This window comes from Puma concolor, chromosome D1 (genome assembly GCF_028749965.1).
Source record: "Puma concolor isolate L17-30 chromosome D1, mPumCon1.1.hap2, whole genome shotgun sequence".
NCBI classification, from domain to species: domain Eukaryota; kingdom Metazoa; phylum Chordata; class Mammalia; order Carnivora; family Felidae; genus Puma; species Puma concolor.
Genome location: NC_141676.1, coordinates 5,364,004 through 5,377,117, shown reverse-complemented (window position 1 = coordinate 5,377,117; position 13,114 = coordinate 5,364,004). Strand labels below are relative to the sequence as shown.

Genomic DNA, 13,114 nt, shown 5'->3' with positions numbered 1-13,114 from the left:
GAACTGGAGGGTATTATGCTAAGCGAAATTAATCAGTCAGAGGAAGACAAATATCATATGACTTCACTCATATAAGGACTTTAAGATACAGAACAAATGAAAATAAGGGAAGGGAAACAAAAATAATATAAAAACAGGGAGGGGGACAAAACAGGGAGGGGGACTCTTAAATATGGAGAACAAACAGAAGATTACTGGAGGGGTTGTGGGAGGGGGGAGGGGCTAAATGGGGCACTAAGGAATCTACTCCTGAAATCACTATTGCACTATATGCTAACTAACTTGGATGTAAATTAAAAAAAAAAAAAAATTTTTTTTTTTTTAAAGAAAGAAAAGATTTGGCCATTTCTCTTGAATAAATGTTCCTTCAACTGATGCAAGCCTTTGAGTTCTGAAAAAGATGATTTTTGACACTTTTTGCCAGTTTTTTCATTTCTTTATGGAGGAGCACCTTTTAAGAAAAGTCTTTCTTCCACTATTCCCCAGAATCTATATCTTGTGTGGTATTTAGAAAGAGGCTTTCAGGAGTGCCTGGGTGGTTCAGTCAAGCGTCTGACTCTTGATTTCGGCTCAGGTTCTCACAGTTCGTGGGTTCGAGCCCCATGTCAGGCTCTGTGTTACCAGAGGGAGCCTACTTGGGATACTCTCTCCCTCTCTCAAAATAAACAAGAAAGAAAGAAAGAAAGAAAGAAAGAAAGAAAGAAAGAAAGAAAGAAAGAAAGAAAGAAAGAAAGAAAGAAAGAAAGAAGAGAGAGAGAGAGAGAGAGAGAGAGAGAGAGAGAGAAAGAAAGAAAGAAAGAAAGAAAGAAAGAAAGAAAGAAAGAAAGAAAGAAAGAAAGAAAAGAAAGAAAGAAAAAGAGGTTTTTATCCCCCTCCAAACAATTTTTTGGAGAACAGGGGTAAGAGAGAGGAACTCTGATACTTAAACATCATGTCCCTCATTTTGAGCCCTAAATATATTATAAATTATGCCCTTCTCTATTTTTTTTAAGACTGATCATTCAAAATTAAAAGACACAGCCAAACAAAAAGTTGTAAACATGTAATTTTGTAGTCCCAGCATCCGGGAAAAAAATATTGGCACAGCATTCCAAAATAACCAAAAAGGAGATGTTACGTGTTCTGCTTTATACCTTTCTCAAGAAAAAGCATCGTGGCTCTTGTTCTGGAATAATAAATTGAGAGCAACAGTTTGATTAGAGTACATGGGCTATTTTTAAAGCTGCACTGTATGACAGTGAACAGACAGCATGTGAGGCAATACTTTTTTGATGTACATTTTGGTGGTTTCCCATTTTATTTCTTTTTTAACATTTTATTTCTCAGTAAGCTCTACACCCAACATGGGGCTCAAACTCACAACGCCAGCATCAAGAGTCACAAGCTCTATGGACTGAGCCAGCCAGACACCTCGGCTTCCCATTTTCTGCTGTAAAATTGCTGATCTGAACAGCCTAGATTGTACGCTTGCCCTGTCACACTTTAGGTTATATTTCTAGAACTGACATTGCTGTGTCTAATTTTCCCCCGCCATTTAATGCCCTGCCCTGTGTGGGGCACATTTTACACTCTCCGAATGAAGACTGTGTCACTCAGTGATGTCACTGCCATCATTAATAGACTCTCATATGCTGTTTATTACCAGACAGTGCTGCTTCACCACCTGAAGGGGGAACTCAGAGCCAAAGGTAGAGAGAGACTGTATTTCAAACTGCAGAGCAGGAACCTAAGACAGTCCCCCCATTCAAATTTGTTTTTCTTGGAACCCCACAGACCTTCACTCTTACCCGTATGGGGCGACATCAGCATCGACCATCGCAGGAGAGGCGAGGCTGCGTTAATAATTTTCAACCAGGTGCCACTTGCCACCCACATTTCCTGAGGCCACACCCAGTGACTCAAGTCCACCACATCCACGCATCATCTAACACTGAATCTGTAAGAATTTGATAGTGGGGCACCTGGGTGGCTCAGTCGGTTAAGGTCGTGACTCTTGGTTTCGGCTCAGGTCATGATCTCACGGTTCATGAGTTCAAGCCCCACATCGGGCTCTCGGCTGTCAGTGCAGAGCCCACTTTGGATCCTCTATCCGCCCCCCTCTGCCCCTCCCCTGTTCTCTCTCTCCCTCTCAAAAATAAACAAACATTAAAACAAATCATTTAAAAGTAAGAATTTGATGGTAACGGCCCCTCCAAAGACATTGCTAGCTCTTCACTGAAAGGTCAGGGAGAAGCAAGAGTTCTCACCATTTCCAGATAGGTGAGCTGAAGGAAAAGGAAAAGGCAGGCATTGGTTTTTGGTGCCAGAATCTCTTGGTAACCAAGCCTGACCAGAAACCACCAGTACTCTTAAGTACCAGACTTCTTTTCTCTTCATTTGAGGTGATGTAAGAACCTGGGGGGGGGGGGGGGGGGGCAAGGGGGGTGATGCCAGACCTAGACTCACAAGACTAGCACTGCAGGATCAGTGGCCAGATTTTACAGCCACCTGATCAGACAAAGCCTCGAAAGATACACAGAATCTCAGTTCCACCTATTTTGTACTTTAATCCCACCTATTTTGTGCCCATAGTGCGTGAGAAATGAGGCCTTAAATAGGCTAACTGAATCTAGTGGTCCAGTCACAGGTTAAAGGCAGCCTGGGTAGAAGAGTACACAGGTTCCATGGGAAGACTAGGCTAATGTGATGCTTGAATCTGGGGCACATGAGCTGTGAGGCCATCCCCAAATATTTGAGGGCAAAACGGCAACGAACTGGGCTCTGCCTAGCAGTTGGACTCAGAGGCAAAGATCTAGTTTCATCCTGGCCAGGAATCTCTTGAATTTTAAAGAAATGTCATCTGGTTGAGAACGAAACTCCTAAAGTTGCTTAGTTAAGTAATTTACTGTAGTTTGCAATCATAGCATTGTTTCTTGAGGTAAAATTCTTTAATTCCAGCAAGATAAAGCATTAAGAATAAACATGCTAAGGGGCGCCTGGGTGGCTCAGTCAGTTAGGCGTCTGACTTCGGCTAGGTCATGATCTCACAGCTCATGAGTTCGAGCTCCGCGCCAGGCTCTGTGCGGAGAGCTCGGAGCCTGGAGCCTGCTTCGGATTCTGTGTTTCCCTCTCTCTCTGCCCCACCCCTGCTTGCTCTCTGTCTCTCAAAATTGAATAAACATTAAAAAAAAATTTTTTTTAAAAAGAATAAACATTCTAAGACAATAAAAACTATAGTTATCATTTTGTGTTAAGAAATCTGTGTCTATCTGTTCTTTTATATACTTTAATTCCAGGGAATTTAGTCTGTTCAGAATAACAACACAGTCTCAAGATTCCAATTAAAATATGCAACTGAGTAATTGGTTTTAAAATCAGATGTGATTTTAGGTAGGAATTTTATTAAGTTTAAAATCAGTATGCCAGATGATAAAGAAGCTCAAAGATGCTCAGCATCATTAGTAACCAAGGAAATTCACAATGAAACCATAAGACACCAACACATCTTTCAGAATGGCTAAAATTCAACAGACTGACCATATCCAGTGTTGGTGAGGACGTGGACAGACCGGAACTCTCACATGCTGCTGTTGGAAAAGATGGTGTGGCCACTTTGGAAGAAGGCTGGGTAGTTTAAGTTAAACACACACCTGCCCTATGATCTAGGCACTCACTCCTATACATATGCCCGAGACAAAAGGAGATATATGTCCACATTCATTCGTTCACAGCAGTTTCATTCAGAACCACCAAAACCTAGAAACAACTGAAATGCCCAAAGACAGGCGAATGGATAAACAAACGGTGGGGTACCCGCATAACAGAATACTACTCTGAAACAAAAGGGAAAGTACCGATGGATGAGACAACATGGACAGATCTAAGAATAATTATGCGAGTAAAAGAAGCCAGACAAAAAAGGACACATGCTATATGACTCCACTCACATAAAATTCCAAAAAATGCAAACTAATCTACAGTAACAGAAAGCAGTTCAGTGATTACTAGGGATGGGGAGCAGGGTTGGGGGGGGGGAGGAATTATCAAGGGGCACGCGGACACTTTCGGAGGTGATGGATATGTTCACGGTCTTAACTGTTACCTTACAGTTATACAAGTGAATACATACATGAAAACGTACGTATCACACACTGAACATGTGCAATTTATTATGTTAAAAAGACTCGATAAATAGCTTCAAATGGTAAAACATAAAACAGTATAAGGATGTTTAAGAAAAGATAGCAGTCAGTTTAATTTATTAGATTTACAGGAATTATTAAAGCATGTTTGTTAAGCAAAACAACTGGAAGTATTAAAACAATTAAAGAAAGTTGAATGTAATTTATAAATTTAATTTACAATTTTCAAACGAGTTAAGGTTGCAAATGGAATCAAGTATTAATCAAAAGGTCCCTACAAACTGATTGTTAAAATTTTCTAGAATCATAAATAGAACAGAAAGATCTGTAGACTACACTTAAAAGCTAAATTGAAAAGACTAGGGGCACATAGGTGGCTCAGTTTGTTAAGAGTCTGACTTCAGCTCAGGTCATGATCTCGTGGTTCATGAGTTCAAGCCCCATATCAAGCTCTGTGCTGACAGCTCAGAGCCTGGAGCCTGCTTTGGATTCTGTATCTCCCTCTCTCTCTGCCCATCCTCCACTCATGCTCTGTCTCTCAAAAATTAACATTAAAAAAAAAGTTTTTTTAAGTTAAAAGAAAAGGAAAAGACTAGCTCTTAGGATGCCTGACTGGCTGGGGTCACAGGTTTAAGACCACACTGGGTGTACAGATTACTTAAATAAATATATAAACATTAAAAATAAATAAGTAAATAAATTTTAAAAGAACACTAGCTCTCACAGGAAGAAGCTGTTTTGAGTTTGTAACTTTGACAAATTGAAAATCAATTTTTTTTAATGTTTTTATTTATTTTTTTGAAGGAGAGAGAGAGAGAGAGAGAACATGAGCGGGGTTGGAGCAGAGAGAGAGGGAGACAGAGGATTTGAAGCAGGCTCCAGGCTCCTAGCTGTCAGCACAGAGCCCGATGCAGGGCTCGAGCTCACGAACTGTGAGATCATGACCTGAGCCGAAGTCGGACGCTCAACCGGCAGAGCAACCCAAGCGCCCCCAATTTTTTTTTCAACCAAAGTAACTTCCAAATAATCTTTGCATTACACAAAAGCCCAGGGGTAGGGGAGGGATGTGGCATCAGAAGCCACACCCAGGCATTCCAGTCACCTGAAACTCACCAAGTCACTTAGTCTCTCTGAACTTCAGTTTCCTCATCCGTAAGAGAGGAATCCAGAAAAAACACTTATGATTAATGATTTCATATTAATAAAACAGCACTCGGAGAAGCATACAGTGATGTGCAAATACAACAGATAAGCATCATGACATCACTCCGTGAGTAACTGCGCCTTTCCTAGACCCTGGCGGACCAGTGACAGACATGGGAAAGGTGACACACATATCCTCACAGACTAACATGACTCAGCACAGCCAGATCACGGAATTTTCCCTAAGGCCTCAGCCAGGGATGGAGGTCTTTTGGGAGGGGAGCTGCCACATGTGGAATGTGGCCCCACTGCACGCACAACTGGTGGAAATGTACTTGGAGCCTTCTTGGATACACGACCCACCCTTTCTCTGACCTGCAGGCCGATCAGGATAAGGAGCTAAGTGACACAGCAATTAGGGGGTGCTAGGGTGGCTTCAGTTACACCTCTGGCATACTGCTTTAAAAAACAAAAACAAAAAAACTGCATCCCTCTCCCTCCAGGATCACCAAGGAGACAGCAAAGGAGGAGGGCAGTGTGGCAACCTTCCATGGGAGCCTTCGTTCCCATAACTAAGCAAAACTCCGGGGAATCAGCAGGGACTTACAGATGAAGTGCCAGACAAGCCTTAACAAATTAGATGACCTGGTACGAGGCAGCCCTTCTTGGCAATAATTTTCCCTTGCTACTGACAGATTTGGGGGAAGACATACAAGAAAAGAGGATACTCTTTATAAAGGAGGGGTAAGGTCAGAATCTTGGATTCTGCTGATCAGCCTTCTCTGGGCCCCAATTTCTCAGCTCCCTAAGACAGGTGGTTTGGGGCCCTCACCCAGCTCTCCCACTTCTCCTTACAGGGATGCAAGTAAGAGCAAGAACATGCAACTCTATCAACCAAGAGGAAGATGAGGGCAAGCAGAGAGAACAGGGCAGGGAAACCGGGTGGAGGGCAGAGTCTATCAAAATTCCAGAGCCCTTTTCACTACATACCCATCGCCTTTACTCCCATGACTTTCATGTGATGAGAAGGTGTTGTTGTTGTTGTTGTTTTTAAGTACACTCCATGCCCAACGTGGGTTTGAACGCATGACCTTGAGATCAAGAGTCACATGCTCTACAGACTGAGCCAAACAGGCGCCCCCACTCCACCCACTTTTCAATTTTTTTTTTTCAATGTTTTTATTTATTTTGGGGACAGAGAGAGACAGAGCATGAACGGGGGAGGGGCAGAGAGAGAGGGAGACACAGAATCGGAAACAGGCTCCAGGCTCCGAGCCATCAGCCCAGAGCCTGACGCGGGGCTCGAACTCATGGACTGCGAGATCGTGACCTGGCTGAAGTCGGACGCTTAACCAACTGCGCCACCCAGGTGCCCCTCCACCCACTTTTCAAAGCAAACACAATCCTAGAGTGGAAATGGCCACATCCAGTCCAAGACTTAGGACAAGAGAGGACTGTGGGAACATCTCAGAAAGCAGAACATTTCCCGGGTCATGAAGGGTTATCTGAGAAAAGTCCCTACACAATGGGTGGAAACCCAAGAAAAATCCCTACACAAAGGAATCTGCACTCTGAGCACAGAACATGAGCTCTGGGGAAGGCTGTCCCTCAGCCACAAAGTCCCCAGGGCCACTGACTATGAAATGAGGATAGCAACTGGCCTACCTATGGATATAGGGAAGAGCAGCGTCATCAGTGTCTGAAATACAGGGAGAAGGCAAGACAGGCGAGGATCGCGCCTGGCTGGGACGTTCATGTGGTCTAGTAGCGGGACATAGGACTGGATTATTAGATGGATTGCGGCCTAGAGGGCCTTGGCTTTAGGCCGAGGAGATGCACGCAGATCAGTGCATCAAGGGAAACCTGTGTGGGAGAAACAGTCGGTTACACAGGACAGTGCTGCCTGAGCACTAGGTGGGAGAAGGTCCGCCTTCATTCACCCCTTCGCCCCTTCATCATTGCGACTCCCCAAGAATGGGTGTCGTTGCCTGGAAACACACGTCAAGCATTTTTACAGCCAGTTGACAGAGTCACCTTCTGTGCCCAGCTCCACGCTTCCCTGAGTGCCCCACTGCCCAGCTGCCTGTTGTACCATTGACTCAGGGGGTCTTCTCCGAGGCTGCGTGCCCTACACGTGCTTCTTGCGGTCCTGAGAAGCCTCACCACCTTCCCCTTGACCAGCTTCCCAAGCGACACCCTTCCAGAAGTAAGGCCTCCTGCCAAGGCTGCCGGCTACCAACTGGGGCCAGCGGGCAGCCAGATGTCACTTTCCTGTGTTACTTGAGAGAGAGAGATCAAGAACAGACAAGGACTGCTTATATTTTCCAAAACTTAGAGCTTGGCCTTTTTTATTTATTGAACTTGACAAGCGACATGCTGGGACTACTAAAATCTACACCTGCTCCTGTAGAAGACCCGCATCCCACCGACCTGGCTTCAGGCACGGACTTACCCTCAGTGTTCTGTCAGCTCTCAGTGGCAGCTGCTATCTAAAGTAAAAGAAAAAAGAAGTGTTATCCTCCTTTCTCCAGGCACCCCCCAGAGACCCTAGGGGTGGCAAGAACATAGATTTATAACCCAGAGAACTGCTGCTTCGCTTCCATCCCAGGCGGCCGGGGGTGGGGAGTGGAGGGGAACCAGACAGCACAGGGCTGACAGCACCCTGGCTCTCATCCAACTGTCTGGGCCCCACCTTGGCTGCTTGGCCGCTTGGCCACCCGTTCCCATAACCACTCAAAGCCTGTTTCCTCATCTGTGAAATGGGAATAATAACATCCAGCTCACAGGGTTTCCCAAGGAGGGAACACGCACCAAAGCACTGGCACCAAGCCTGTACAAAGGACGCTCTCAGACATTAGCCAACGTGCTTAGTAAGAAGCATTTAAGTGAAACCCTTTTCTGGCACCTGCAACACAAGAATAAGAAGAACTAGAAACTTTTGTTGTATCTCACATGATTCCTCTTCCTGCCCACCTCCATCCAGCCCCAGGCCCACTTTCTCCGCAGAGCTGTCTCGAATCCTTCAAGAGCTACCTCCCCTTTGGATTCTCTGAGCCTGGTTCCTATCTCACTAAGCAACCTGACACTAATTAAGAACTGACCTGAGAGCTGATAGGTCTGCTATTTCCCTATTTCCTCAGACCTTTTCTTGCAGAGATAACACATCCACACACGAGAGCACACCCCCCTGTTTAGGCCCACGGAAGCCCATGGCTTTCAGAGTTTACAGACCACTTGTTTTTGGAAGGCCACACCTGTCAGTCAGCTGTAGCCACCGGTCAGTAAAGAGCAAAATGGAGACACAGGCCGCAAGCGATCAAATGGACTGGACTGAATCCATGTTCTTAGGAGCTCAGTTGCCCTGATAGATTATGTCAAGGCTAAAAATGAATGTTTGGGGCATTCAAATCAATAAAATATTTATCGAGCACATACCTTACATGAGGCAGCTTGCCAGAAGGCACAGGCTCTGTTCTCAAAAGGCCAAAAAGGAAGTTGTTGAGGGCTAGCTCACAGAGGATGAAAAGAGGAGAATACGCGAGAGGGAGCCAACTGGGACTCTGAGCCTGGCAGCCTGGGGCAGACCTGCAAATGAGGACCTAACAGTACCTTTGCTGTCGGGTTGCTATGATGACCAAACGCCATAATACATGTGGGGGGCTAGTAGGTCCCCTGCCACCATACAGTAAGATCTCAATAAAGGTTGGCTTTTGTGATTAATAACAAGAAGTCAGGGGCGCCTGGGTGGCGCAGTCGGTTAAGCGGCCGATTTCAGCCAGGTCACGATCTCACGGTCCGTGAGTTCGAGCCCCGCGTCAGGCTCTGGGCTGATGGCTCAGAGCCTGGAGCCTGTTTCCGATTCTGTGTCTCCCTCTCTCTCTGCCCCTCCCCCATTCATGCTCTGTCTCTCTCTGTCCCAAAAATAAATAAACGTTGAAAAAAAAAATTAAAAAAAAAAATAACAAGAAGTCATTTATCATCGTTATTATGAAAAGAGACAGCCCACATCCAACTGAATAGATTTGGAGTATATTGGGAATAATGCAGGAAAGCCTGAGTCTTGAAGAATAATTTCATTTTGACAGGACAAGGTAAGAGGCAAAACCCTGCAGGAAACGTCACCAAGGAACAAGAGTGGAGGAAGGACACTAGGACACAAGTCCAGGATGACGGCAAGCAGTCTCAGATGAGGCAGAAGACGGTACCTTTGGTGACAAACGGAAGAAAAAGGCCAATAGATGGGATCACATCTTTGTATTCAGTAGGTGAGAGGAAATGGTTCTTTTTGTCATTTCCCAAAGTCCGCTGTCATGCCCTACTCCTTTGGCAGTTTGGCAACGTCCCCACAACTAAGACTACAGGCAGTGGGGGCAAAGGGACCAAGGGATGGTCAGCCAGGCCCAGGTGAGGTTTCAGAGTATGCAGGCACAATGGCCCACTTCTGCAAAAGATGTCTCTGGTGAGAAACTAGCCACCAAGCAGGCACTCTCTCTGCATAAAAGGGGTAGGGGCCCCTTCGGAAGAGGGTCAGATGCTGTTAGGAGGCAGCCAAAGAGAAGGCCCACACTAACCCTCGAGGAAAATGTTTACCTGGGTGAGGCATCCAACTTACGCAGGAGAGTGCGAGCCACAGATCTGCGCGGTCTGGGGCCTGCCAGGCCTTCCTCCCAGATTCACTGCCCAACGACAATCATCCTTGCGGCTCCCAAACGTGACTCTTTCCTGGCTCCCCAACTTCCACCCTTCCTTCCTCACTGGTTTCCAATTTGAGCCATTTCCAGTAATTCACCTGAAACATGTGTCAACAGCACTGACCGGGTACAGGGCAGAAGGACACAGCGAACTGCAACTTGGAATGACCCTGGTCTGAGGTCCACCCTGCTAACGTCTCAGGACCGCTATAAGCAGTGTTGGGAGGGCTGGCCCCTAGCACAGCACCCGGGGTACTGGGGTGCCAACAGTGAGACAAGGAAAAAACTAGGAGCAGGACCAAAAAAAGGGGGGGGGGGGAGAGTGGGGCAAGCAGCCTGTATTGCTACATCAAAGGCAGCAGGAGTGCAAGAGGCTATAGCCACCGCAAACCTCCCTGAAGGGTGATCTTGGAGGTGAGAACTGGCACAGATAGGGTCCATCAAGCTGGAGCAGGCTTCGGGAGAGAGAACTAGAAATAAGGCACAGAGGGGACTTTGGGACAAATTGTGGAAATTCTGGCCAGCAACCTAATTCAATTCAACAAACAGATATTGAGCAACTATTTTGAACAAAGCCCCTTCCAACAGGGCAGGGCAGCCACTGAGAAACACAGGATGCTTGCTCACAAGATGCTCCCTGGAACACAGACACAACCTGTAGCTCGGGCCGGCTGCTGGGCCCTGGGAGCCCTACCCAGTACCTTTGGAACCCAATCTCCCTTCTGACTTTTCTGCACCTTAGCCAGTGCCCTCACCTTGTTACATCTCTTGGAGAGGCCTCTTCTGAGTGACCGACCAAATTTCTACTCAACTGGGAAGTGCTATTCCCCCCACATTCCTCAGCCTTTCTCTTGCAAGTTCTAATTGCTGAAAACTCACCTCTCCTCCATAATAAAACCTGGACGGCTCAAATCCAATCACTGCTTCTTCACTGCCGGCTCCAGTGGAATTGAAGGAGGCTCATGACTCACCTCCTCCTATAAAACCTTCCCCAGTCCAGCCCCAGCCAGCCCATTTCTCCTCTCCCTGGCCTTAGTGTGCAGTTTGCCCTGATTTGTGGGCCTTTACTGAACTTCCTCTTGCACATCCCCCTAGGGGCCAGATCTCACCCACACCAGGCTCTCTACAAACATCTGTTGCAATGCTGACCCGCTGCTTAGATGGTTTCTTTTTCTTTCCCCAGTTTGCAACAGTCCTACAGCAAGGATTAACCTCATCCCCTAAATCTTCCCTCAGTGTTCATTCTAGGGCTCCCAGCATGGGAGCTGAGCAAAAGCATGCGATGGAGAGCTCCATGGAGAGCTCGAGAGTTAGGATGAAGAAAGGGCAGACAAAAGCTGTCCCTGAGAGTAACTAGAAATGCTGAGCACATCCACCCCACCCTAAGTGTCTGCATCCTAGGCAGGGGAAGGATGGCAGGGCCGCAAGGCAAAGACTTCTTGGTAAAGACTCTAGCGGCTCTCATCGTGATCTGGCATTAAATACCGGCACTTCTTGGGGCCTCAGTTTTCTCGGCTGCAGAATGGGGACAATGAACCCTGGCCTGCTTACCACACACCATGAACAATCCGATTTTTAAGACTTTCAAAGCTGGGAACCTAGGGACTTGGCCCAACCCCCGCATTCGTGAGATGAGGAAAGAGTTCGCCAGAGGTGAAACAACTCTCTCAAAAGTACACAAAGCAAGTCCCACTGAAAAGAACCTGTATGGCAGGTCCTCAAAGCCAGGGCTCCGGATTCCAAGCCCGGGAGGGCACTTCCCGGACCTCCTGCTGCTCCTCACCGCCCCCGGCAGGCTGGCGTACTTTGTAAACTGCAGAAAGCTGTAGAATAACGGGCTGAGGCCAGCCCCACCTCCTCCTCGCTGAGCAGCCTCGGGCGAATTACCGCTTCACATCTGAAACTAAGTGGAACCCAGAATGCCCGACACGGTTATCAGGAGACTCCCTACAGGAGGCGGAGCGCAGGCACCTGGGACACGGAAAACCCCCGCCTCGCAAGCCCCGGCTTTCTTCAGAACTGAACTTCCAGTATGCTGGGGAAAACTTGGCCTCCGGATCCTGCCGGACTGGGGCTCGAACCCTCAGGGACCTCGCGGGAGGCGTTTGGAACTGCGTGCGTCAGTTTCTACATCTGCAAAATGGGCCCGAGGACCAGAACGAGGGCCCCGGCGGCCGCCAGGGACCCGGGGCGGAGGAGGCCTGGCTGCGCCCGCGCCGACGAAGACTGGAGGGGAGGCGGGACGGGGTCCGGAGGAAGAGTCCCGGGAGCGAGCGCGCGGGCGGGGGCGGACCCACGCCAGCCGTGCCCGCTGGAGGGGGAGGGGAGGGGCGGCGCACGTCGCGTCGCGCAAAGCCCGCCGCCGTCTCCTCCAGCCGTCACTAGTAGAGCTCGCACCGCCTTGGCGCGCACGACCCTTACATAAGCTTCCCCCGCGGCGGCGCTGGCGCACGCCCACCTGGTCCGACCCGCCGCGAGCAGAGGAAGGTGCGCAGCGCTGCCGGCACTCACCTCCTCGCCTCCGCCGCAAGTCGTCGCCACCGTCTCTACCGCCGCTGCCTCCACTGACAGGGAACAGCTGCGGTCTCCGCGCAACCGAACTTGCTGCAGTCCTGGCCCCGCCTTACAGACTTCTTATTGGCTCAGGCAGCCCAACCCCTCCTGTTATTGGACAAGACTTCCCGTCACTCACCGCTCCCGGCTCAGGACTCCTCCCTACCCTCCGCCTACCCGTCACGTTTAAGCCTTGGCGCCCCACGTCAGCCCCGCCCCTCGCGTCGCTGGCGGGCCCCTGGATTGGTGAGGAAGCTGGGAGAGCCCGCCCCTGGCGCACAGCCTCCTACTCCCTTGTCTTTAGAGCCCCACGTGAGCCCCACGGCCGGGGCCTCCGCCCGCAGTAGGCGGAAGTAACGGGGCTCCGGCACGCTGTGATTGGCTGTCGGCGGGGGTGGGGACGTGCGATTCATTCACCCGAGTAGCACGTGTCTCCCAAAGCCGCAAGCATAACAGATCGCACCGGGACTCCGGGATCCAGGCTAGACACAGATACACGCGGGCGGGTGGGGAAGAGGGCGGAGGAAAAGTGTTTGCAAAGGGCAGGAAGAAGGAGATGGCAGTTGTGCCACGCGAGTGTGAATGATTGTGTCCCTTAGCTGCGGG

The 13,114-nt window shown here is 48.6% G+C and overlaps 1 protein-coding gene across 4 annotated transcripts in view; it reads right to left on the bottom strand.

Moving 5' to 3' along the window:
- Positions 1–12,587, bottom strand: part of PC (pyruvate carboxylase) — a 103,211-nt gene extending 90,624 nt beyond the window's left edge. Inside the window, exons 1-3 of one of the 4 annotated variants that reach the window (XM_086676809.1) lie at positions 12,467–12,516; positions 8,076–8,169; positions 7,717–7,753 (exon numbers count right to left, since the gene is read on the bottom strand). The gene's annotated coding sequence lies outside the window, so the exon portion shown is untranslated. Of the gene's footprint in view, positions 1–6,929; positions 6,954–7,716; positions 7,754–8,075; positions 8,170–12,413 lie in introns of those variants that run through there. The other 3 variants (XM_086676808.1, XM_086676810.1, XM_086676811.1) reach the window with 3 other exon arrangements.
- Between the last annotated feature and the right edge of the window lie 527 nt (positions 12,588–13,114).